General features: G+C 40.0%; 1 protein-coding gene across 1 annotated transcript in view; it reads left to right on the top strand.

Moving 5' to 3' along the window:
- Positions 1 to 16,615, top strand: part of gpc5a (glypican 5a) — a 186,241-nt gene that overhangs the window by 86,736 nt on the left and 82,890 nt on the right. The gene's annotated exons all lie outside the window — the stretch shown is intronic.

Below are 16,615 nucleotides of genomic sequence, written 5' to 3'. Positions count from 1 at the left end.
CACAGAGCAACAGTGACCACATTCATCAAACATGCACCAGGTTGATAGAGTGGAATTATGCTTTGGAAGTAGAGGTGTACTACGAAGCTAAATTAAAGGGTTAGAGAGCTACACCAAGCTTAAAGTCAGAGTTTTCTGTTACATGAAGGTTTCTCTCTTTTTTACCTGGCTCAATTATCATGGTAACTTTGCTGTACCTGTTTGGAAGAAAGTTCTGTTCAGACTTTGGGTTTAAAATCATCTGGGAGTGCAGTGTTTTCACTGATTCTTTTATTTATTCAGATGATCAAAGATGGCTTATATGTAAAGTCGTTAAGATGCATATTAACTGTGTTGGAGGAAGCCTGAGGAGAAACACTGGGAGAACATGCAAACTCCGCACAGAAAGACCCCAGCCTGATGGTGGAATTGAACTCAGGACCTTCTTGCTGTGAGGTGTGGAGAAGTGGAGCCTGCTGCTTAATTTGTCTCAACACGGGAAACCTCACCCCGCCCGGACATGGAAAGGATCGACAGGTTGATAGCTCTTTCTCGATTCTGTGGGAGGTGCATGGCCGTTCTTAGTGTGTGGAGCAATTTGTCTGGTTAATTCCCATAACGAACGAGACTACGACATGCTAACTAGTAAAATAGGCCAGTTAACCCAGAATACATTTTTTTGTTACCACTTGGTTTGACAATTAATATTAATGATTTTGTGCAGTATTAATCTTTTCTTTTTTGCAACAGTGTTGCATTTAACCATTTTATTTTTTATGTTCTTCTTAGATTTCTATCACAATTTAACATCATCCTCTGAGAACATCGGAGAAGGGAACACTCGCAGGGATCATTTTTTGTGAAACTGATAACTGCCGTTGTGATTCCTTTTATCTCAGACTGGGGTTTTAGGTTTTGTCAATTTAGCTAGCAAATAGAAAGCCTGGCTGATCTGGCTGACCTTCCTTGAACTTCCTTCGCAGTATACACTTATGCTTTCAGTGTAGTTTTCAGTTCTGTTCATGTGGAAGCTCCTTTGTTTGCATTTGCTTATTCAGATTTCGATAGTTTTCTCCCTGTATACGTGTGTCAGTGTCACCAAAACTCCTGAAATTTTGGGTTGTTTATGTTAATTCTTGCAGCATGAGTGGTGATTTAATGGGTAATAGCTAGAGTTGTCTTAGTCGTCATGGAAAGATGTTTTTTTCTAGAAAAAGGAGCAAAGACTTTAATACTATAACAAGGAGAGGTGCTGTACTATAGTATATGTGTAAATCCACAGAGAGAGTTACAGAAATGTTGTTTATGAACTATTTGCGAGGCGGTTACACATATTCAGAAATTCCAGTGCTGAAAGTTTTCTAATGAAACTGAAAGGATGAGAAGAATATGGTGTTTGAATTCCATATATTAAAAAAATTCTCTATTGTGTTGTGTATGTTTTACCAAACATTACAAGGCTCATGCTGAACTGATATATTGAATAAAAAAAAGAAAAAATCCACCCACGCTCTAAATTGAGTCTGCCTCGATGCCGTTGCACTTAGCCTTCCAAGGATGACTGTCATTCTTTTAGCTTTGATGACACAGACTTCTTCATCTTAAGAACCCCTAAACACAACTCAAATTTCAATGGTGTTTTGCAGCTGTCATTCACCTTGGAGCTTTGGAGAGCCATTGGAGGTTTATGAGCTGCTTTGCCATTAGAAGCAGTTTTCCCTTCGACCCATTCAGTCGCTGTTAGGCTGAGTGAAAAGAAGAATGGGGCTGAGAGCAAATATCCACAAACTGCTTCACAGGGGTGATTAGACTGTTGGTATTTCGGTCCTTTTGCCTAAGTGTTGTTTACCGCTGTGGATCTGCAGTATTTTCTCTGAGGTGTTGTGACAGTGTGGCGGATCTCACTGTCTGTGGCTGGCGAGACAGCAGATGTGGCCACTTGTTTCTGCCAGCTGTGTTTAAAATAATCAGAAATATGTGTGGACAGCAGCATGTACACACGGTACAATCTGCAGTTTCAAACTGCACTGCTGTTTGTGTGGAGCTTTGAATTAGTCGATGGCATCATAAGGTGTTTTGTTCAGTGAGCTGATATGTTTTAAAAATTTGACGTAAGCTGTAGATTTGACTTATTTTTGGTTGATGATTCACATCTTTACAAACCATCTTTTCCATGTAGTCATGTGGCCTGTTGCTACAAAATAAACGTTTGAGCCACTTTAAGAGCTCTTAAAGCTCCTGAGCTTCTGCATGCATTTTCTACTCTTTTCTTTGAGAATTATTCATTTTAGAAGGATTATCTTCATGGACATAATGGAGAGGAGGAATGATTATTGTGGCAAAAAAGTCTCTGAACAAATGTATAACGGTATAACATAAGAGTAGGAATGTACTGACAGTCTGCTAAAATGAATTCTTTCACTGGTCCTTTTCCTCCCAACGTTTCTTCCTTTTCTTTTACCAGAGTTAGTTTTTGATTTTCTAATCAGTCCTTGGTTTTTGTCTATTATCTGGCTGTGGCCAGTTTTGTGTTTGACACAAGGACTGCATGCGCCTCTGCTGGCACAGATTTCGATTGGGTGTCAGATCTCTCTTATCTATATCGTTGCTGCAACACTAGATGGATAGCTCATACATTATCAGACAGATTTAATTCCCTAGCGCACTACTGTTTACATACTTGCAATCACTTTGTAACACAGAGCGACAGTGAAAAGATCTCGGCTAACTAACAATGAGGCGCTTTGTGCGATTTAACATGTTGTAGTGACTCCACCTGGGGGGGCGGGGGGTGGGGGTGGGGGGTGCTGAAAGAATATCAGTACTGACCAATAATCTGGCTGCTGCAAGTCTGATATGTTCCTTCATCCATCCAATACTAGAAAGTTTAAAGTTACCCAGACTGCCTTTATGTCCAGGTTCAAAAGCTGGACCCTGAAATATAACAGGTAGAAAATTATTATTTTTTTGTTTGCAGTGCTGATGAACGGGTTAAAAGATGAGGTCCGGCTGTAGTCTCCATGAGCTATGATCTTTGCAGATGACATAGTTGGTAGTGAGAGTTGGGAGCAGGTGGAAAAGAGTCTGGAGAGGAGGAGGTATGCTCTGTTAAGAAGAGGAATGAAAGACTTGTGTGAATGAGAGGGAAACGGGCTGCATGAAGCCGATGTAGTGAAGTTAGATGAGTTTAAAATACCTGGAGTGAACCATCCAAAGCAGCTGACAGCACATGAGAAAGGAGAAGAAAAGAGTGCAGGCATAGTGGAATGGGTGGAGATGACATAAGGATATCAGCAAGAGTGAGAGGGAAGAAACCATGTTGGTAGTGAAACCTGCTGTGATGTATGGTTTGGAGATGGTGGCATAAAAAGACAGGTGGCGGAGACGGTGCTGGCAAAGTTAAAGTTGCTGAGATTTTCACTGGGAATGACCAGAATGGACAGGATTAGGAATGCGTACGTCGGTGGGGCAGATCAGGTTCAGTGATTTGGAGACACAGATGGAGAGGCAAGGCTGAGATGGTTTGGACATGTGTTGAATATGGAGCTGCCAGGCATGAGAAAAAGAGACGAGGCCTCAGACGAGGAGAACATGCAGAGGGTTGGTGTGACAGAAGATGTTAGTGGTAGGATGCGAAGAAAAAGGATACACACATTTGTAAAGTATTGACACCCCTGTGAGAGCATGCAGTTACTTTTGAATGTTAAGATTTTACATACAAGGCCTGGCACGAAATCAGGAGTCAGTCGAGGGGGACACCTCGTTGGATGTGTCAGTGTAACAAAAGTTAGCCTGAACTTCACTGACAACGCACAGTGAGCATGTGGAATAATTAACATATACTTTAATTACATTTTCTTGGTAATAATTACTACCCTTGACCTCAGAAATGTTTCACTGCAACTCTTTTATTTATCATTTACACTGCTTGTGTTTCTCAAGTTGGCTGACACTAACTGACTGTAGTCGACAGTGACAATCGGACCAGGTGAACTGGACGCCTTCTGCCTTCTGAAGCAGTTATCTAACAAATAATATGGTTTCCTGTGCAATTTTACCACCAGGACATCCAACAGTCTATAACTTCTGTTCCTTTTTTCAGTGGGTTAAATTCTAGCGATTAAAACTGTTTATAAGCTGCACTTGTGGCGTGTTTCTGTGTCTGTTTTGATGGTCCTGTACACTCTGCAGATGCACCCTTACAAACCAAGGTAGCTTGTGTTAGTCTTTCTTAAATATGCTCCCCTCTGGCTTGTTCCAGGAAAAAAGGTGGTGACAGTCGTTTTGGCAGACCTTGTTTCAGCAGGTGATGCCATAGAGGCAAAGTCAGTGTTTTATATACAATATGTTGTTTTTAATAAGTAAATACCATTTCTTGTATCACTGGTTTAATGTGAAATATCTGTGGTGACATTAAGCTAAGATATGTATATTAAGAGCGCACTTTCTGCCAGTATGTGACGGAAAAGGCACGGATCTATCAGAGGAACACGCTGATGTGTGTTGAGTCGCTGCAGGTGTGATCTGCTTCTTTATACAGGCTGCTGGAACTGCAGTGCTGCCAGGGACGGCATTGAAATACGTTACGTTAACATCCTGCTTACAGACAAGCGTGTGGCTTCTCCATTGCTTATTATATTTTCGTGCTCCTTTGGCTCTGCTACTTGACTGGATAGACACCTTGTTATGAAACAGTGCTACTGTGAGAGGAAGTCCAATCATTGTTCAAGTGTTTACTTTAAGCCTGCCATCCCCGCTGCCCCGGTTGTTTGATAGCCTGGAAATAAGGTTGTTGCTGCAGTCCTGATTTGTTTATTAATGTTTACAGAACTCTTCATAAATGCATAATCAGTGACTTATTTATTTATTTTTGTTTCTGATTTTTCTCTGAATCTCCACGAAGCAGGTGTTGAAATCTGGGCACACGTCGGTCAATGGATGAAGATGGAAAAGATGACTAAGCCTCTTAAGTTTTGTGCCAGAGAGGAAAAATCTTTTCATCAGAGGAATGATTTTGATAATCTGCACTGGAATAAGACCAGAAAATCACTGTATTAAATTCTGCAGAGCATTTATTTGTATTTTGCACTCAAATGAAAGTTTCAGACAGGACAGTATTTATCCATTGTAAAAAGAAAAAGAAAATACAGCAGGACATTACTTTGGATGTAAGTATGATGATCACTGATATCATAAAAGCTCCGATGAGTTTTTCATTATCCGCCCTGCTCTTACGACATCTGTTTAATCCTGAACATTATTGCCCTTATGGGGTATTAACATCTTTAAAATTTCCCTCTTTTGGTGACCATCTGCTTTTATGAGGCCATTGTATCTCCGCAATAGCCAAGCTTTCCATTTGTCCTTATTACCTTCCGTAAAAATCAAATATTTAAGAGGTGTTATAAAAGTTCACTCGCTGTTTGAGGACTCCTGATATCTATTTGGCATTAAAAGTGTGCACGATGCAGTTGCTCATAAGCACAAAGAGCCACTTAGCTTTACCGGGGAAGATTATCAGTGCAATATAACGCAAGCTTTACAACTATAATAATGGATTGCTGTGAATGCTAGGTTGGTGTCGTTTTACCACAATGTATCTTTTATTTCTTCACTTATTTCTGTAAATACGTGTAAAACATGTTATAAATGAGGCTCAGGAGTGAGGCTGGTGCACCAGGAGGCTTTGATGGCGATAATAAAAGGATCGCAAACAAGGAGGCGCAATAAAAGTAAACATGTGGCAGTCAGTGTTCGCTCAGCAGCTGATTGACATCACCTGCATGCATGAAGTGCAGGTGCCTTAGTGCAATGTGTTACTGACTTTGGCATAACCATCTGTTAACATCAAAGTGCACTAATGGCATTATATTGTTGTTAGGAGAACTGTTGAATCATTAAATTCGGGCATATACTTGACCCCTGGAGTAGTAGCATACGGTCTACTCCAGCAGCCTGCGCCGCGCTCCTTTTGTTCAGGGATCTCAGGGCTCGTTGCCACTTAAAGGTTGTGTATTATAATTTCCCCCAAGTACAGTGTGCTGCAAAATCATGAATGAATAAACAAACAAACAAGTTAACACTGAGTAAAGAAAGAGTGCCTGTCATCCTAAGCTGTTGTGTCATTGTTAGAACCCACACTGGCACACAAACACGGCCACAATGGAAGTGCAGTCAGGTGTGTAACTCAATAAATGTAATTTTGTTTACACACACACCCACACACACACACACACGATCCCTGACAATCCACCTTTATCACAAAAAAAACCATGTGAATACATTCTCGAGGTTGAATAATTGCTACCTGCATTATAACCACTGACAGCATTTCTTCCAAGCCAGCAAGTTTTCTGGTCAAAAAATAAAGATTTCTCGTATTTTTCCCCAACAGGAAATGTGCTTTCGGACAAGCGTGGCAGTCGCACAGTAAATGTTACATATAAACGGTGCAGAGTATCAGAACTAAAGTAACACACTCTGCCGGTTGCACAAGGCGTAAAACCACCTATCTCAAAAGGAGGACACGAGACATTAAAAGCCAAAGGTTGACAGTCCTACAGAGCGCTGTAAGGATCACACTGGAGTTTTGATGAACAGAGCACATTTTAAGGCTTGAGGCTGATGCTGTCCAAGTTTAGGCCAATAAAAGACTTTGAGTTTTGGTTAAACATTCAAACATTCAAAAATTCCTTATGCTCCAAGTCAGTACTTAACTTTGAGACGATTTAATCCCGTTCTTTGTGTGATTCAATCAGTATGACGATAAAAACTTGCAAAGAAATAAAACAGAGGAAAAATAAGACATTTTACAGATTCACCTTGAAGCACTTTGTTACTTGCAGTCTCTTGGGGGAAAAATGGTTCAAATTTCTTTAGTTGAATCTATAAAACTTGGCAGATAACACAGTTTGACTGGCATAAAATAGAATTTTTTGGGATTCCCAAAGAGCTGTTAGCCCAAAACTTTGCATAACACACCATGATGTGCAGTGTGTCAATAAAAAAAAAAGAAGTGGCAGACATAGAAATCCATCTACAGCAGTGTCTGAAAGTCGTGTCCTTAAGAAATAGGGGGAAAGAAATCCAGCAAAGACCTGACACTGGACGTGAAAGATGCCTCTGGCCCTTCAGTTGATCCATCTGCTGTTCACCGAAGCCTCATCAGAAATGGTCTCAGTGGAAGGGTGGCTGTCAAGAAGCTGTTCCTCAAAAGGCTGAGCTGTACCAAGATGCACAAGAACTGGACTGAAAATCAGTGTCAACAGGTGAAGTGATGAATTTGAAATTTTTGGTTCAAAATATCATCAATATGTACAGAAGAGGTCAGGAGAGAGGTACAGCAGTGAGTGTGCACGGCCATCTGCAGAGCATGGTGCAGGCTGTGTCACTGGTTTTTGGGCTGCATTTCAGTCGGTGGTGTTGGGGATTTTGTCAAAACATATGGAAGTATGAATGCAGAAAAAATACTGACAGTTTGTGATCCACCATGCGCATATGATATATGATATAGCTGTGTTTACGCTTTCTTGCTGTAGCCATTATAGCAGACTAACCCTTCCTAGCTCTGACAAACAGAGCCAGTTTTAAGAAATCTAACAGTCACCTCACTGATGATTAAAAAAACCAAACCCTGCAGAAATCACAGCAAGGACAATTACCAGCATCAGCCATCAGCCTCTGAACCGACACATCAAAAACACTGAAAGTATTTTGCGTGCCTTCCTGAGACTCTTGATCATTCGCTGGTTCCCTAAATTGGCACTCAGTCATCAAAAACTTTGAGAACTCCAGCTTTTGTGTGTTTGCTCCACTGCTGTTAGAGTGCACTTACACAGTCTGCCTTTTATTTTCTTTAGCCCTGGACAACTTTTTGTTTATAAATCCATAATTAATCTGTCTGTTCATATGAGCAGTTTCCAGTATCCAAGAGCAGTGTAAGTACAGATTTCTGACACAAAATGCCCATTAACCACTGACTGACTACCAGACCATATTAATTACCGCTGCCACATTGCTCAAACAGCTCTGTCTGGCTAATTCCATGGTGTCTCTCTGGCACAAGTCAATACAACTTCAAGGCTCAGGGCTTTCTAGTAATTGGAACAAACATGACAGTAGTGATGTTTGGAGCAAAATCTTTGCCTGAAGCACAGTTGACTGCTGTTGTATTATCCTCTTTGTCACAGTTCTCAGTAAAGGTACACAGTTTCAGATACACATACTGGCAAACCCCATGATCCCGATTATATTAATCCCTTCTGTCTGTCTGTGAAGGTTTTTGTCAATTAATTCATGAGTCAGTCAGAAGTAAATGTGACATTCTTGCAGATATTTGAAAGATCTTGACTGACTGTATGTGTTATGGAGCCTAAACATGTTCCTGTGTTATGTAGGATGTGTGGTAGTCTCGATGTAGTATTTAATTAGACTCTTCTGCCTTATTTTCACATCAAGTCTGCTTTGTGGTAACGAGCAGATGTTTGTTCGAGGCGCAGCCTTATTGTTGATTTTTATACATTAAACTGCATATGTTCGCTTGTTATGCCTGAAGTGTTTTCTGTCCTGTTGAGCTTAAGTGGACAGGCTCCTTTGAAGTGCCGGGCTCCCCCAGATCTTCTCCACACTCGGCAATGAGCCAGAAGGACTTTTGTTCTCTTTGTGACAACTGAAAGGCAGGTATTGCCTTCTAGCCTACTAACTGCAGGCCTGCTTTGTTTCTCACTCAGCCAACCATGAACAGTGTGCGTGGTCTGCCTCCTTCGTCTCCTGGGATGCTGAACTACTCGCTCCATAACATTTTGATGAAAGTGCTCTCAGGAAAAAGACATTTCTGTGTTTTTACAGCCAGCTTGTTTTCTTTCTTTTTTTTCCCTTTATCATTTTTGATTGTTGTTCACGGCGTAATGTTAAAAAACAAAGAGCACACGAGCTGTATAGATGGATGGAAAGACGCTGGAAATTAGATTCAAATTCAAATGAACACTGATGGCTGTTTATCTTCTAATAGTTTTAAGCAGTCGTCTTATCATATGAGGGTAGGGAAAAAAATAAATCTGACAGCTTTTGCTTAAAATAACAAACGCTGTCTTATTTATCGCCGTTATATAAAATACAATCATATATTATATGATTTTAAGACGGATGCTCAGCTGCAACCCGTGATTGATATCTCCGAGGCGTCAGAAGCATACTAATTGATCTAAAGTAGCTCGAGCAGCCTGTGACCTGCTAGTTAAACGATGAGTGTTTGGCAGTTATCACCAAACTGCTTCCAGAAATCACAACAAGTGGAGTGCTGTGCCTCAGTTTGCAGGAATTTTTTGAAAAATGAAGCTTAAAATGTAAATTAAGGACAAAAATAAATAAATAAAAGGAGCACCATTCTGAATTATGGCTGAATTATGAACCAACTCTCTTGACCAATAGAAATACAGATCTACAGTGCATCCAGCAGCATATACAACAGAGTGACATTTAAGGCGTTACTGCTCAGAATTTTCACTCAAGCCTACGGGTTAGTTCAACTATTTTGAGCTTCCTAGAGTGAATTTCAACTTAATATTAATGCCCCACTCACACTGGCCTACAGACCAGTAAACTGGAGAAAATGTCCATTCCCTGAACGGCTGCGTGTTTGCTGGAGGTTCCTGAAAGTTTCAAAGTAAAACTTTTTACCTTTTTAAATGTGTTGATTGCAGCTAGGGATGGGGATTGATCACTGTTTTGAGAGCCACCACCATCTCTAAGCAGCATATCAAAGGCATTACATTTGTGCAGATTAATTGCGTGCTGTGTGGTCAAATGTTTTTGTGCATGTTGGAGGCATTTCCCCCCTTTGTTGTGATCAGTGTTGGGGTTGTTACTCAAGAATGCATTTATTACACAGAACGCTTCTCTTTAAAGCATACTTAATGTATTAAGTACTTAATGTAATTAATGCAGTATGTTACTTAATTACTCCAAGGAGAAAGTAATTTGCTATTATACATGTTACATTATTTTTGCATGTCTCTGCAAAATGACCTGAAACCCGTGGTCTTATAATTATCAGTTGACAGTATAAAGCCTACAGTCCCACACACAACACAAATCCTATCCTAATGAGGACACACATATGATCTTTTTCTTTGGATTTAGGTATGAACACAAAGCCGACGGCACAAAGCAAAGATGAAAACCCACACAGAGGCTTTAACGGCTTTAAAATAGGTGGAAACAGAGGCTCCAGCCTGACTGCTCATCAGTTTGTTACCTGTTAAAGTTCAGGGTTTGGCTGCTGGGCTGGGGTCGACATTCACTCTGCTTTAACATCACTCTGGGTTTATGGCTAGCTTAGCGTTAGCATGTTGTCTGTGCAGGTCCTTGCGAAGAGCCGAAGTTGGGTTAGCAGCACGATGCAGTCGTTTTTGTCTTCACCACCGCTTTACTATCGCACTCTCGTCCTTTTGTGCAATAAAAGTAAAGTCCATATCCACGCTGTAGACTGTGCTGCTATTTTCCTCCTCCAACACATGAACTGAAATCAGATGATTGTAGCACACGCTCAAATAGAACCAATAATCGGGATCGACAGGCAGGCGGACTAAAAAATTCCTGGGAATTGAACTCCTGGGTTCTTGATTCCCATCCTTAGCTGCAGCGCTAAAGAACAATTCTTTAGATTTACATTTCTGGTTTGTGCCACACCTTTTTTTTTTAAAGTTTCAGTACCTCTCAGCCTTATACATGTGTTCAAGAAGAAAACAACTATTTGCACTTAACAAAAAAGCAAGATTAAAGTTTAAAAAAAATTGATACATTTTCATCAAGATTAATTTGAATCCAGGATGTTTGGAATTCAGGTCCTCAGGTCTACTATACTGAGTGTAAACTTCCAGCAGTGACGGATAAATCTGGTAATACGATGATCTGGGGCTTCATGAGCGCAAAAGGTGATTGCAGATGACATTTATAGAGATGCCTTTTGGTTATGTCTCCCAGTCTTGAGAAGCCTGGAAGGAGAAGAATATTACAGCTATGACCCGGCCAAGTATATTGCCTGAACTTATTTCCAGTAAACATCATTGAAGTTTTTTTAAAGCTTCCTGCAAAATCTCCTTCCATGCCAAAGTGAAGGCATTAAATTAGTCTTAACGTAAGATATAGATTTGAAGAGTTTCATTGAAAGGTCCCTGCGACCTGCATTTTTAATATAGTAAATGCAAATAGTTTTTAGCAATGCATTAGTCCTAAAGTAACCATTAATGTTTTCTTCACCGAATCTTCATTAAGCTGTGGGAAGAAATATCCCCTTAGAAAAAAAGGCATGTTCTTTAAAATAAGATGGCTACATTCAGCCAAATTCTCGTCCAGTTTTTTATCACAGCCTTAATCAAAGGACAAAAAGGACCAAAATATGGGACATGGATTGCACAAAAGGAACGCATCAAATCACACACGGTGGCTTTTATCTGTTTTATGCAAGGCCCCGGTATTGTAGTGCACTGTGCTGCTGATGTCTGCAGAAGAGTCATGCTCCTCCTGTGCTGTGATCAGAGTAAATTACTTTGACGTACCTATCCTACTCTGTCCTGAAGTCAAGGAACAAAGCAAAAGAGGCCTGAGATTGCTTTGTTCTGGATGTGAATGTGTTGCACCTACAGTACAGTGTAGTTGAATGGGACAGGAATGGGAACCACGAATAGAATGATTGAAATTTTCAATCTAACCCTGAACAGCAGGGCGAGCAGAGATGAGATGCAAACCAAGCGTCCCTTTGGGGAGAGTGATATGGATTATAGGATCCTGCTGCTGGTCTACAGAGACACAGGCAATCGCTCAACTGTTTGATATCCTCCTGCAGGTTGTGTTTGGTGCTACGGTGTGCTTTTTTTTTTTTTTTACTCACCCTGAAGAATATATGATGGCTATGATCAATGTTTTTATCTCTGACACTTTTTAAGGAGCTCACCTCTTATATTCTGGTGTTGCAACCTCCCGAGAGCCTTAGTGTTGCATTGCCAGCCGTGCAGCGTGTTACAAGAGATTGCATGCGTTTCAGGTTATGGATCCCAGTGGCATAATGAAATACATTTCTTAGTGAATGCTAGATGAGTTGACTCTGTGAGTATGTGTGTGGGTATGTATGGACATCCATTTTATATTAGAATCCATATTTAACTACATCCCAATTCAAGGATGTATGCAGATTTCACCTTCATGTTTTCTCATGCAGAAATGTAGCTGTCACATTTTCATTGGGTGGACGTGAGCACAGATGGCTCTGATGTAATCTCTTCAATATGCAGCCAATCAGAAAGAGGGAAAAAGACAGTATTATAGGTAATGAAGGGGGATTTTATGAGATTATCAAAGGCTACAAGTGCACGTGGACCTAGTAATCTTTCTTTAATACTGACTTTATTTTTTTTTACTTTTCCTGTGGACCTTTCACGGTAGGGCAGACCCAACAAGGACTTTTGTTCTTTCCACTTCCTACACACAATTTCAATCTCTGCAGGTGTGTCCAGGGATTAAACAAAGCTGGAAGCAGGTGGATCATAGTTATAGTGTACAAGATTCAGCTGCAGCTATAGTCCCAAAGCATGAAGCTCCAGCCAATGCATACAGCGCTGAGCTAACACAGCACTGCAGTTATTGGATATACAGTAGACGGATACATAAAATAGTTTTGGCCCATGACAGCTCGTACTGGCTCCTAGTGGAAGAGCTGGATGGATGAATGGAGAGGAGTGTGTCAACATGCAATACAAATTTGAAAATGTGATATATTAAATAGCGTTAAGAAGTCTAACTACCGGTAATAAATAAAAACCCAAACAAACTTTAAAACCAAAGTGGAAACTTTTAGTAAATTGTTAGTTTACTTCCTACATGGTTACATGACCTCCTTTACTTTTGTCACTGTTGCATTTTTGATGCTGTTGAAGTTTTTTTTTTTAATGCCGCCGATGGCTGATGGACACAGAAGCGTCTGCGTAGCCCTCGCGTGGATTTATCACAGCAGCTCCTACAAAGACACCAACATCACATGTGAACTCCAGCGAGGTGTCTGTGCTGTCTCAGGCTGCCTACAGAGGAGTGCGCTGCTGGTTATAGACATTGAATTTTGCAGGAGTAAATTTAACACAACAATTTAGATGTATTTATTTATTTTTTGCTTTTAAAGCCATTTGGTAAAAAAAAAACAAAGGTCTCAAAGTGCTGGATCCCATTATTGTAAAACAGCCGTGTGCTTCTGAATGACGTTTTTTTTGTTTTTCAAAAGATGATGTTAAGTACCCGGAGCAAAAATCAATTTTTGTTGTGGTTCATAGTAAAAATTGTGAGCACGCAGACAACAAAAGCTGGAAGAGCTGTTTTAAAAGGAATCAATTTTATCCACGTGCAAAAGGTGTTTGCTGATGAGTTCGTGTCAAACACTGCTCGCCTCCCGATTAGACTGTTTGCCTGATAGCTTATTTATGCATCGGTAATTACATGGTGTGCAAGGAGTGCTGACAATGACCGCCCTACCAAAATCCCCTTTATTTATATCACGTCATCCTTTGCATGAGGAACAATATGATTCTTCTAACTTTTGATATTATAATTTATTTTTAAGAGATTAATGACATGACGAATGCATGATGGAGAATCTTTGAGGTTCATTTTGTTATTTGGATGTTTTAATAGCTCTATTGTCCACATATTTTAAATGTTGACTTTGACATTTCTTTGTAAGCTGCTGTCAGAAGACAGACAGCAGAGAGACTACGTGAAGACAAGAAAGAATGCAGAAACAAAAAAATATGTTGATAATGTAATTAGAATGATAACAGTGTAACTGCTGATTAAAAGTAAAGAAGGGGCATGGATTGGCCAGCATTTCTTCTCAAACTAATTACATTTAGAGGCTCTGATTTGCAGGTAATTAATCTTAAAATTGCTTCTTGACTAAATTTGAATTGTGTCGTCACCTTTGCATTTAAATAACTAAGGCCTTTTTTCTTTTAAAAAAAGAGTATTTTTTTGTGACCTTGGGTTTCTTGATGATCACACTCAGCTGGAGTTTGCCGCCACCTCAGCAGCATGCTTGCATCTTCTGTTTTATTTTTAACTCTCGAGCACTGAAGTTCAAAGTGATCGCCCGGGTCGGCACCTCATTCTGTGTCGGATGACAAGCTCAAAGAGCTCAGCAATTGTTCAGCAATGACTGACTTTACCTTGATCTACCAGTTTGACTGAATGATACACTGTAAATTGAGATGTGAGTGAATTGTGTCCAGTCAGAAGCATTACAGCTGACAGACTGCAGTCAGGCTAAAGAATGAGGAGTCCTTGAGGTAAACTGAAGCCTATTACCAAGCTATGACAACAATGAACGGCTTTAAAACAAGGGCCGATGTTGTATGCTGAACAGCTATATTGCTACATATTCGTTTCATTTCTATGAGGATTCATACAGGCTATAGTTTTCATAAACCATAAATGCGATAGCCGCTTAGATACATATGAGCATCTGCACAAATGTGCAGTGAATGATGTTTTCTTCCATACCACAAATCCCTCTTTAACCTCAGGGTATGGCTGCAAAGTAATTCTACTGTCACCTTAGTGTGAATTCAGAATATTTATCATTGTTTAGTATTACTTGCCATTAGAAGACACGATGATATTAGAATTTTCTTCCAGTGTGAAAGTTTCTGCTGTTACTGCTGACAGTACTTTTTGATACTTTATTTAATTAAACTTTAAGTACCAATATTACAATGTTCACACATTGTAATATTGTGTTAAGGTTATATGTTTTCATATAAGGTGGTTTTCATATGAATTTTCATTCAGCTCTGTCACTATAAAGCAACACTTGTGTTTGCTAGTAGAACTGTAAAATGTGCTTAAATTGAACGTGAAAATACGTGATGGAGAAAATTCCCTGATATATTATTGACTTTTTATTACTACATTTTATTGCATTTTATAAGTCAATAAAGTATATTTCCCAACTACTTATGAAGATAAATAGAATGTAAAGTTTTTTCTTGTCTTATTTGATTAGTCTCTGTATTCTATGTTGTAGATTTCTTTTCTCTGCTGCAGTAACTGTTAAAACTAGGCAGTCTTTTGAGCTCATTTCTTCATATTTTGCTGGGAAAATGGGAAGTTGGTGCAGATATTAATTGAAATGTGCATGGAAATACAGTAAATAAGAAAAAAAACAGAGTTTGTTCAATTCTAACAAGCTGGAAAGTCAGTATTTGGTGTGACCACATTTATTCTTCAACACAGCCTGAACTCTCTTAGGTAAGCTTTCTTGTAATTTCATCAAGTAGTCTTCAGGAATAGTTCTCCAGGCTTCTTGAAGGACATTTAAAGCACTTATTTGGATGTTGGCTGCCTTTTGTTCTGTTCTTTGTCAAGATGATCCCACCCTGCTTCAAAAATGTTAGCATCTCATCTGAGAGGCCAATCAATGAGTGTTGATGCTTAACAATGAAGCTGTTGCTAATCAGACGCTTTCCAGATGGTATTTCATGGTGGATCACAGTCTAATGGTACTTTTCTGTGTTCATAATCATTTTTGACAATATTCCCAACACCACTGGCTGAAATGCAGCTCCAAACCAGGTTTTATACACTCACAGTGTCCTCTCCTCCTCTGTACATATTGATGACGATTTAAACCAAACATTTCAAATGAGGATTCATTACTCCATCAGACTTAGTGGGTGGCTGTAGCTCAGGTGGCAGAGCAGGTCAGCCCCTAATCAGAAGGTCGGTGGTTCGATCCCAGGCTGCATCCTGGCTGCATGCCAAATATCCTTGGGCAAGATACTAACCCCATGTTTGCCTACTGGTGGTGGTCAGAGGGCCCGGTGGCGCCTGTGTCCGGCAGCCTCGCCTCTGTCAGTGCACCCCAGGGCAGCTGTGGCTACAATGTAGCTTGCTATCACCAGTGTGTGAATGACTGAATGTAGTGTAAAGCGCTTTGGGGTCCTATGGACTAGAAAAGCGCTATACAAATGCAGGCCATTTACCTGTAGTCACTGATTTTGAATGCATGGACTAGTTTTTCCAGGTCCTGTTGAGACATCAGATCTTTTATCCTTGATATATTCTTGAGGTGATAGTAAGCTGACTTTGTTATTGTCTTAATGTGTTTTTCTAAGTTTAGGTCTGCATCCATCACTACACCCAAATTTCTCGCCTGGTTTGTGGTTTTTAGATGTATAGATTGAAGTTCTCTGGTGACCTGTAATCATTTTTCTTTGGCGCCAAAGACTATTACTTCAGTTTTGTTTTTGTTTAGCTGGAGAAAATTGTGGCACAACCAGTCATTAATTTCCTCAATGCATTTACCAAGAGCCTGTACAGGGCCTCGGTCTCCTGGTGACATTGTGATATATATTTGTGTGTCATCTGCATAGCTGTGATAGTTTATTTTGTTGTTCTTTATAATCTGTGCCAGTGGGAGCATGTAAATGTTAAACAGAAAGGGTCCCAAGATGGAACCTTGGGGAACTCCACATGTGATACTTGTCTGCTCAGATGTGAAGTTACCTATTGATTCAAAGTATTTCCTGTTTTCTAAGTATGTTTTGAACCGGTTTAGTACAGTTCCTGAAAGACCTGTCCAGTTCTCCAGTCGTTT

This window comes from Maylandia zebra, linkage group LG1, assembly GCF_041146795.1.
Source record: "Maylandia zebra isolate NMK-2024a linkage group LG1, Mzebra_GT3a, whole genome shotgun sequence".
NCBI lineage: Eukaryota > Metazoa > Chordata > Actinopteri > Cichliformes > Cichlidae > Maylandia > Maylandia zebra.
This window is presented reverse-complemented; position numbering and strand designations above follow the sequence as displayed.